Raw genomic sequence first — 8,717 nt, 5'->3', positions numbered from 1 at the left:
AATTCTGCTGGGAAGTTGTCACACGAATTCGTTTTGGGTCCACTGTGAGCAAACGCGGCACCCATCGCGCGCAGAGCTTCTTCATGCCCAAAACTGAATGCATTAGCTACCTCTCTTAATTTCACTTTGGGATCATTCAACATCATATCATGGATTTTTTGGACATTTTCTGGTGTAGTCACCTCTTTTAGGCGCGTTTTCTTGCGAAGATAGTAGTGTTTGATCAAAACTCGAAACTCAGATTTTTCCATATTAAAAAAAACTCGGAGGTTAGTCGCTTCTCAGTGCTGTAACTTGTAAATGCGTAAACATAAATGGCTGAAGTTTTGACAGGCGTCATTTGAAGGATCAAGCTCGACGAAAATGGTTCACATTAGTGAATACTAATGCCATGTCTTAGAATTTTCCGGTACTTATCAGACTGCCTAGTATATATCAGTGACTGGACCGCTGGTCCAGTCACTTGCCAAACCTTTCTTTTTTAAGTTGAATCATCGAGAAAAAATATTACATTTTAGTAGACACGACTTTTTTTACGTGAAAAAATTAATTTAGAAAATACCCCGTGTGCCAAGGTGAATAATCCGTCGAGAGGGAAAAATGGATTAAGCCAAAACTGCCGTTTGCGTCAAGAAACTCACTATCTTCGTTTTGACGTGAGTCTTCTTTATGTATACGCTGCAAGGCGAAAATGACCCTTACGTCAAACTTTAGAGAGTAACTTTTTTCTCCAAGACGGCAGAAATAATCACGGCTTATCACATTAAAAAAAATTATTTGATAACAAAATTTCGTCTCTTATTTATTACATGAAAACATTTGTTCTTGTTTACAAGATTTAAGTAAGAAAAAAATCTTGATTGGAATATATTGATTTTTGAAGAACAAGAAGCTTTAAGCATTATAACGATTGGTGTAAAGAATTAAAAAATATCTGCCTTTTTAATTTAATAAACTCAATATTAAAATGGAAGTTTTAATATTTTCAGAAATAAATATTCACTTTAACTTAAAGTACCTGGATGACAGTTTTGACTGGTCCTGTTCATTGTAATTTTTACATTATGTATAATTGTCTACTGTGTTATGAATTGCAGTTAGAAGAAAGTTGTGAATAATACAATGGAGCCGAATTAAACTTCGGGTTTCAATAAAGATTTTTGAAAAGGTGTATACAATTTTTGAAAAAGTAAGTCTACCAAAAAAGTGTCAGATCATGTATTTTTTGGTTTGATTCATAAGTATATTTAAATATGAAATTCCTTCCAAATTTCTTTTTAATTATGCAAGAAATAAACATTATTAATATTTTTTCAAATAAAAAAGTGGGGTTTTTGCATAATTGTTATTTTTCTTTAAAAAAAACCTTTTTGTTAATGAGGTAATTACTTTATAATGCATAAGCCTTTAAAATTTTATAAAAGGAACCGAATGTTGATCAAATATTTAAATTACTATAAAATAAATTTATTTACGAACAAATTTAAAAAGGCAAGTTTTTTATTAAAGGAAAGAATTTAAAATAATTGCTTTAGCAAAATCAGAAATTTTAAATGGAATTAAATATACAAAACTGAGCAAACTTACATATTTCTTAAAAATAAAATAAAATAAAAACAGCGTCAAATTCTTTTAAAAAATATAGACTATTCAAGTACATAATAGAATATCTTTGGTAATAGTTCTGTGAATTTATAGCATTGGTTTATATTATTTTTCATGATTGCGGTTTAAAAAATGTAATTAGCTCAGATATTAAAACAACAAAAAGACGAAAATTATGGCATTTTGTAAGATTGAGTTACTTCTTATTTCAATTTGAAAAAATGGTTCATATTTATAACCTGGCTTTAACTAAACTGTAGAAGCAAGCCGTAATTTCCTTTGACTTTCGAAAATGCTTCTTACATTTTACAGCTGTTAAAAAAGTCATATACCACTAAATTCACGAATATTTAAAAAATGCAAAATTTCAGAAGACATTTGTCTAGATCTATAAGGAAATTTAGGAAAAAATTTTTGTATAAGTTTTTATAAGGAAATTTCTTCTCAGAATTTTTATTTCTTTAACCTGAAAAAAATAGTTAGGACATATTCAACCAGAATTCTGGTTAATTTAACCAGTTTTTTTAGTTTATTTCAATTTAAGTAAAACTTAACTGTATCTTCAAATTCACTTTTCTACTAATTCCCAAAAAAATTATAACTTAAACGAAAAATAAACTTTGTAATTCAAATTTGTTATTAATATTTTATACTAACATCTTTGCTACATTTTGGGCATAATTTTGATTTCAAAAAGTCTTTAGATTCTTCGAATTCCTTCAAGACCTTTTCTACTCAATTAAAATTATTTTTCTATTCACTTATAAAGTAAAATTAGATTATTACCATTTTGGATTTCAAATGCACTGTAATTTGGCGCGACCGAATATATGGTTGCCTGTCGCGCCTCTACAAGTATGTGGAGGAACCAATCGGTACATTTCGCGCCTCTACAAGTATGTGGCCGAACCAGAGATGAGGTGGGAGAGATAGCCGAGTGTTACGCAAAGAGCTTATACAGATAGAGTAGGCATGCTAAAGGCGCGCATCAAGTGGGAGCGTCAGCGGTTAGAAAGAGAGAGACGATTGCGTTGGGTTGCTGTCTTTGTCTACTGGAGCATGCGCATTGACCTCATTAACGTTCACCCGTGAATTGAATCGCTTGTTTATGACATATTTTTTTAAACGTAATGTCATGCAAATACGAAAAGGTGCAACTGGATTATCAACCAATTAAATAATGATGAAGTATATTTTAATATGACAAGCTTATCCACCAAGTATTGTGTCAAGCCCCTGAGGCAACAAGTTTTTGAAGTACTTTCAACTATATCGCGATATAGTGGAAACCACGACTTTTGTCTCCAGGTATTGATTCCTTCTTACACAGACAACAATTAATAGTCATATTAAATAAACATATACAGCCCAACAATCTTTGGTTCGCAGCTATACTGCTAACAATAACATTGAGATACATAGGTTAAAGATTGACCGTTATACCAGCGCTGCGCGCGTGCGCTATGAAAGAGAGAGATAGCAACCCAACGCAATCGTCTCTCTCTCTTTCTAACCGTGGACGTTCCCACTTACGGGCATGCCTACTCTATCTGTATAAGCTCTTTGGTGTTACGTCCTACCTTTCGCATCCACCGAATAATATAAAGAATTATTCTTTGATGGGTGGATTCCTTTTCTAGTCTTAAGGTTCGCTGCTGACTGGCGTTGTTTTGAAAATCAACTACCGCGGTTATTTGAATCCTTATAATAATCACAGCCGATGAAATTAAGAATCTCACAAGTTAAATGTCATTTTAAATGAATAACTTTATTCACTAAACTTTACACATTAATCCATGGGACACACAACAGTTAATATAAACTTTTTAATTATTATTATTATTAAATTCTATATCTAACATCACTTAATGTTATATATAAACTAGATTCGACGACTACACTAAGTTACGCGGAACTTATACATTTTAGATTCTACTTTCTAAATTATAATATTCAATATTTAAGATCTCGAGTGACGCGGGTTCAATGAATATCAACGATTCGAAGATAACTGCCGTTCCTCCCCGAGTCACATATATTTATAACCTTGCATTTTTGGATTACGTGCAAGGGTAGCATTAGAGTAGGGGAGTCAAGTGCAACCCCTTGACGTTGAGCCTGACCAATAGGAGCTCGTAACGAATGCCGTAACGTATCAAGCTGACCACGTAGGCCCGGCGTACGTGACTTTTAATAAGGCTACATTTTCATGTATACTATTTTATCTTATTAGGTATATGAAGCAAATTATTTTAACCTAAAATTAAGGAAGAAGAGAGAGAGAATGTTGAAGAGTTTATACTAAAATTCTAAATAACCTTGATAAGCAATTTCATAAAACAATTATTAATTTTTTTATACGAATTTAAATTAACTCGTATCTTACGATAAAGAAAGTTTCTTCTTTATCGACTGAGATTATAAAATCGACGAGTTTAATCGACGGCAATACGCAAGCCGTCACACCGAGATAATGGAATAAGAGAATGTGAGAAACATGCGCTGATAACTGCGCCCTCTTGGCGGATTACCTAAGAGTTACTTTAAAGGCGCAAGTTGCGCGTCGGTAAATGACGAAAGTTAGGAATTTCTTAAATGATTCACCAATTAAGTTTCTGCTCAATTAGTTACCACAAAGATATCTTTGTTGCCGATCTGAAAGTTTCGAAAGACTTCGGTGGCATGGACATAGGAAACAAGGGACTAGGCATGCCATTGCGGGGGTGATGCAATGAGGGGGAAGGTCCACCACCTTTTGATGTCCCGCGACAAACATGGCAGCCCCCAAATGTTTATATTTTCATGCACAGTTTGTCGGCAGAAATGCTGGTGCGCATAATCAAATGGCACATCGTAAGATGGCGGCTCTCCCCACTCATGGAAATCTCCCCCCTCCCGTGGATTCAACCCCGCTCGCCAAGTTAGGATGACATGCCTAGTCCCGTGTTTTTTATGTCCATGCTTCAATGGTCTTCTATTTATATCTCGATCCCCATTAGAAAGAAATTAAAGAAATTGGCGATTTTGATGTTTCGCGTTATTCTTAATTCCATGCACGAGTCGATTTTGAGGTTATGTTTTTCAGGTGTATATAATATGGATATTATTACTACTATATATATTATTGATGTTAATATTATAATTATAAAATATTATGAATTATATACTAAAAAATGGAATTTTTAATAAAATATATGAACTTTGCACAAAAGAAATTTATTTTCTACCAGGTCTAATTTTCTATGCAAAAATTAATGTTTAATCACAGTTATTTTTTTGACAAAAAATAATTATTTTCTTGTACTTAAAAAAATTAATTTTTAAACAAAAACAAAGAAAAATTGTCTACAATATAGTTAATTTTTTTCAACTAAATTGATACATCAACCAAAAAATAAACTATATTTTTAACAAAGCAGATGCAATTTCAACCTGAAAAGTTGAAAATAATTAAAATTCTTTGGAATTGCTTTAAATTATTGAAATTAATTGAAAATGTTTGGAATGTTTTCAAACATCCTAAAATATTAAAAATCCTTTGAAATCTCTTGAAATTTTGCAGTGCTCTTGAAAATTCCTTGCAGTTTTAAAAATACCCTAAAATATTTGAAATCCTTTAAAATCTCATACTAAAATATTAAAATCAATGGAAAATTCCTTGGAATCTATTAAAATATTCTAAGATATATCAAATCCTTTGAAATCTCATATTAAATTACTGTAATCAATTAAGAATTCCTTGGAACCTTTTAAAATACTCTCAAGTATTTCGAAACCATCAAAATATTTTGAAACAACTTGACATCTTTTCAAGATTTATAAGGTACTTTGGAGTTTTTTAAACAGCCCTAATATAATTGTTCAAATTCTTTGAAATTCCTTTAAATTATAAAAATGAATTAAAAATTCATTGACATCTTTTTAAAAATCCTCAAATATTAAAAATCCTTTCAAATCTTTTAAAATCTCTTGAAAATTCCTTGAAAATATTTAAAACCCCTAAAATATTTCAAATCGTTTATAATCTGATACTACATTATTGAAATCAATTCAGAATTCCTTGGAATCTTCTCAAATATCCTAAAATATAATAAATCTTTCAAAATCTCATATTAAATTACCGTAATCAATTGAAGATTCCTTGCAATATTTTGAAATACTCTCAAATATTGCAATAAATTCAAAATACTTTGACCTACCTTGACCTCTTTCTTAAGATTTTTAAAGTACTTTAAAATTCTTTGAAATACCTTAAAATTATAAAAATAAAATGAAAATTCCTTGACATCTTTTAAAATATGATCAATTATTATTGACAATCTGTTGAAATCTGTAAAAAAAATTTAAAGCTCTTGAAAATTCCTTCAAATTTAAAAAATACCATGAAATATTTCAAATCCTTTAAAATCTCATTTTAAATTACTGTAATCAAATGAAAATTCCTTGGAACCTTTTAAAATACTCTCAAGTGTTTCAAACCTTCAAAATCTTTTGAAACACCTTGACACCCATTAAAGATTTCTACCATACTTTGAAATTTTTTAAAATAACTCTGCTAAAATTGTTAAAATTATTTGAAACTCCTTTGAATTATAAAAATAAATTTAAAATTCCTTGGCATTTTTTAAAACATCCTCAAATATTTAAAGTCCTTAAAAATCTTTTGAAATCTCTTGAAATTTTTAAAAGATTCAGATTAAAATTTAGAAAAAAGAAAAATTTCAAAACGTTAAATATTGTAATTTTGTAGATTAGAGTTTTGAAAATGGAATCAATACAAACTAATTATATAAAAAAATCGTTTTAGAAATAGTTAAACTTTAACTCGAGTAATTTCTTTTAACACTTTAATTTAATACTTTAACTTATCTACAAACATTAACATTTTTAACATTTTGAAATTTTTCTGTTTTCTAAATTCCAGTCTGAAATAATTTCATTTAGATAATTGCACAATTGAAAAACGAGCGTTTAAATTTTGAACGCTTTCAATTAATTGATCCCATTTTCAAAACTCTAATCTACAAACATTTCAATATTTAACGTTTTGGAACTTTTTTCTTTTTTTAAATTTCAATCTGAAGCTTTACAAAGTTTCAAAAGATTTTTAAGGATATTAAATATTTGAGGATGTTTTAAAAGATGTCAAGGATGTTTCAACTTATTTTTATTATTTTAAGAAATTTTAGAGAATTAAAAAAATTTTAGCATGGTTATTTTAAAAAATTCAAAAGTACTTTGAAAATCTTTAAAAAAAAGTTTAAGGTGTGCCAAAATATTTTGAAGGAATTGCAATATTTGACAGTATTTAAAAATGTTTCAAGGAATTTTTGATTGTTTGCGTTAATTTAATATGAGATTTGTTTTAAAATATGCATACAATTTGATATATTTATGTATATTAACTGTTATTAAGAGACAATATGCCCAGTTCGCCCCTGGATATCAATGATTTAAAAAAGACTGTTTAAGTAAACCGTCTGTAATTAAGTCTATTAATAAACATTACGAGTTTACCGCAACATCAATTTTGTAAATGGAAATTTTCATTTAAGTTATTTCATTTCATGATCAAATGTTTTCCAACTGTTTCTAAACATTATTGATTCAAAAAAAAAATTTAATTGCAAATGGGTTTTCTAATATTATAGGAAATAACACTGTTCTAAAAACTTTTCTATCGTTGTATACAATTTGTAAACTTTTTCAAGCTTTGAAAGAGGTAAGAAAAATGAAATACATAATCGGCAGAAAACTTAGAATATCTTAATCTTTTAAACAATTGTGTTTTGATTTTAAAAACGCGAAAGACAATCTAAAAGATTTTAGGACAATTAAAAGATTTTTTAGGAAAACTGAATTATTTCAAAAGATGTTTCGAAGGTGTAGAAGTTTTGTAAAGGTTTTAGAGTAATTTAAAATTTGAAATTTTTTAGAAAATTTAAAATTTTCTGTACATTTTAAAAAAAATTTCTAACAATTTGATAAAATGTTGAGTATTTCGAAAAAAATGTTCGAAGCTATTTAAGAATTTTGGAAGGATGAAATTTTCTTTGGTAAGATTCCTCTGGAAGTTTCTACAAATCTCTAAGTTTTGAAGGTCATTGTAAAAATGTAATTTTTTATTACAAAAATTATTTAGGAATTTCAGAATTTTAAAGAGATTAACAATATTTAAAAACATGAATAGTTTTTCGAAAAATTATTTCTTCAATTCTTTTGAAAGTCCTAAATATCTTTTAAGCTGACTCTAATTTTTCCTAATATTTTGTGTGTCCTGTAAAATAAAAAAAAATGCACAAAAATTATATTTATATAACTTTAAAAAGAAACAGATAAGCGGTGATTCCTTCTTGCCAAAACTTGGAATGGGATTTTACCTTTGTAACAAGCTAATAGTTAATCCAAATTTGTATTTTGTATTAAAAATGATTGTAATTGCAAAAAAAAACATTTTTTAACTCTAAACTGAAGCGTGAAAAGTATTAAAAGTTAAAAGAAAATTCGATATTTTTTTATTTAATTTATTTTAATCAATTTATGTATTTAATTAAAGTTCAACTGAAAACTATTTAATTAGATTATATATTAAGTGTTCAAGAAAGCAGTTTTAAAGAGCTACTCATCTATTTATATTGCATTTGTTGGCGGGGAAATACATTTCTCAGAAACTCTCCGCCGGTTCTGCGAACTGGAGGTGCTAAGAATCTGAAAGAAACGAAGGTTCCCCTTCGCCCTACCAATATCATTTCAACAAATTGGGCGAATTCAAAACAAGATCACAATTTGCGGACTATTCTAATTTAATAATTTTAAATTGTCTGAAATATATAAAAAATTATATCGAATTATATGAATTTAAGAAATATTTTAAATAAAAATTAAAAAAAAGATCAAACAACCACTGCGTGGTCCTACTGTCAGCAACCGTCAACTAAAAATGACACCAGCTCCCAGAATATACGCGATAAATCACATCTATGGCCAAGTCTTAGACCGTGAACTGAGTGGTACGAGGGTAGTTCAATATGTCCTTAGAATGAAGTATAAAAACAATTTTTTTTGGGTAAATTTTTTTTTATTTTTCAACATAATCTCCTTGGAGCTCTATA

At 28.8% G+C, this 8,717-nt stretch overlaps 1 protein-coding gene across 1 annotated transcript in view; it reads right to left on the bottom strand.

The window, feature by feature from the left end:
- The window catches only part of LOC117181292, an 89,993-nt gene that overhangs the window by 21,912 nt on the left and 59,364 nt on the right, over positions 1-8,717 (bottom strand). The window lies entirely within an intron of this gene.

Source organism: Belonocnema kinseyi, chromosome 10, assembly GCF_010883055.1.
Source record: "Belonocnema kinseyi isolate 2016_QV_RU_SX_M_011 chromosome 10, B_treatae_v1, whole genome shotgun sequence".
Lineage (NCBI taxonomy): Eukaryota > Metazoa > Arthropoda > Insecta > Hymenoptera > Cynipidae > Belonocnema > Belonocnema kinseyi.
The sequence above is the reverse complement of the archived record's forward strand: the minus strand, read 5'-3'. Positions and strand labels throughout refer to the sequence as shown.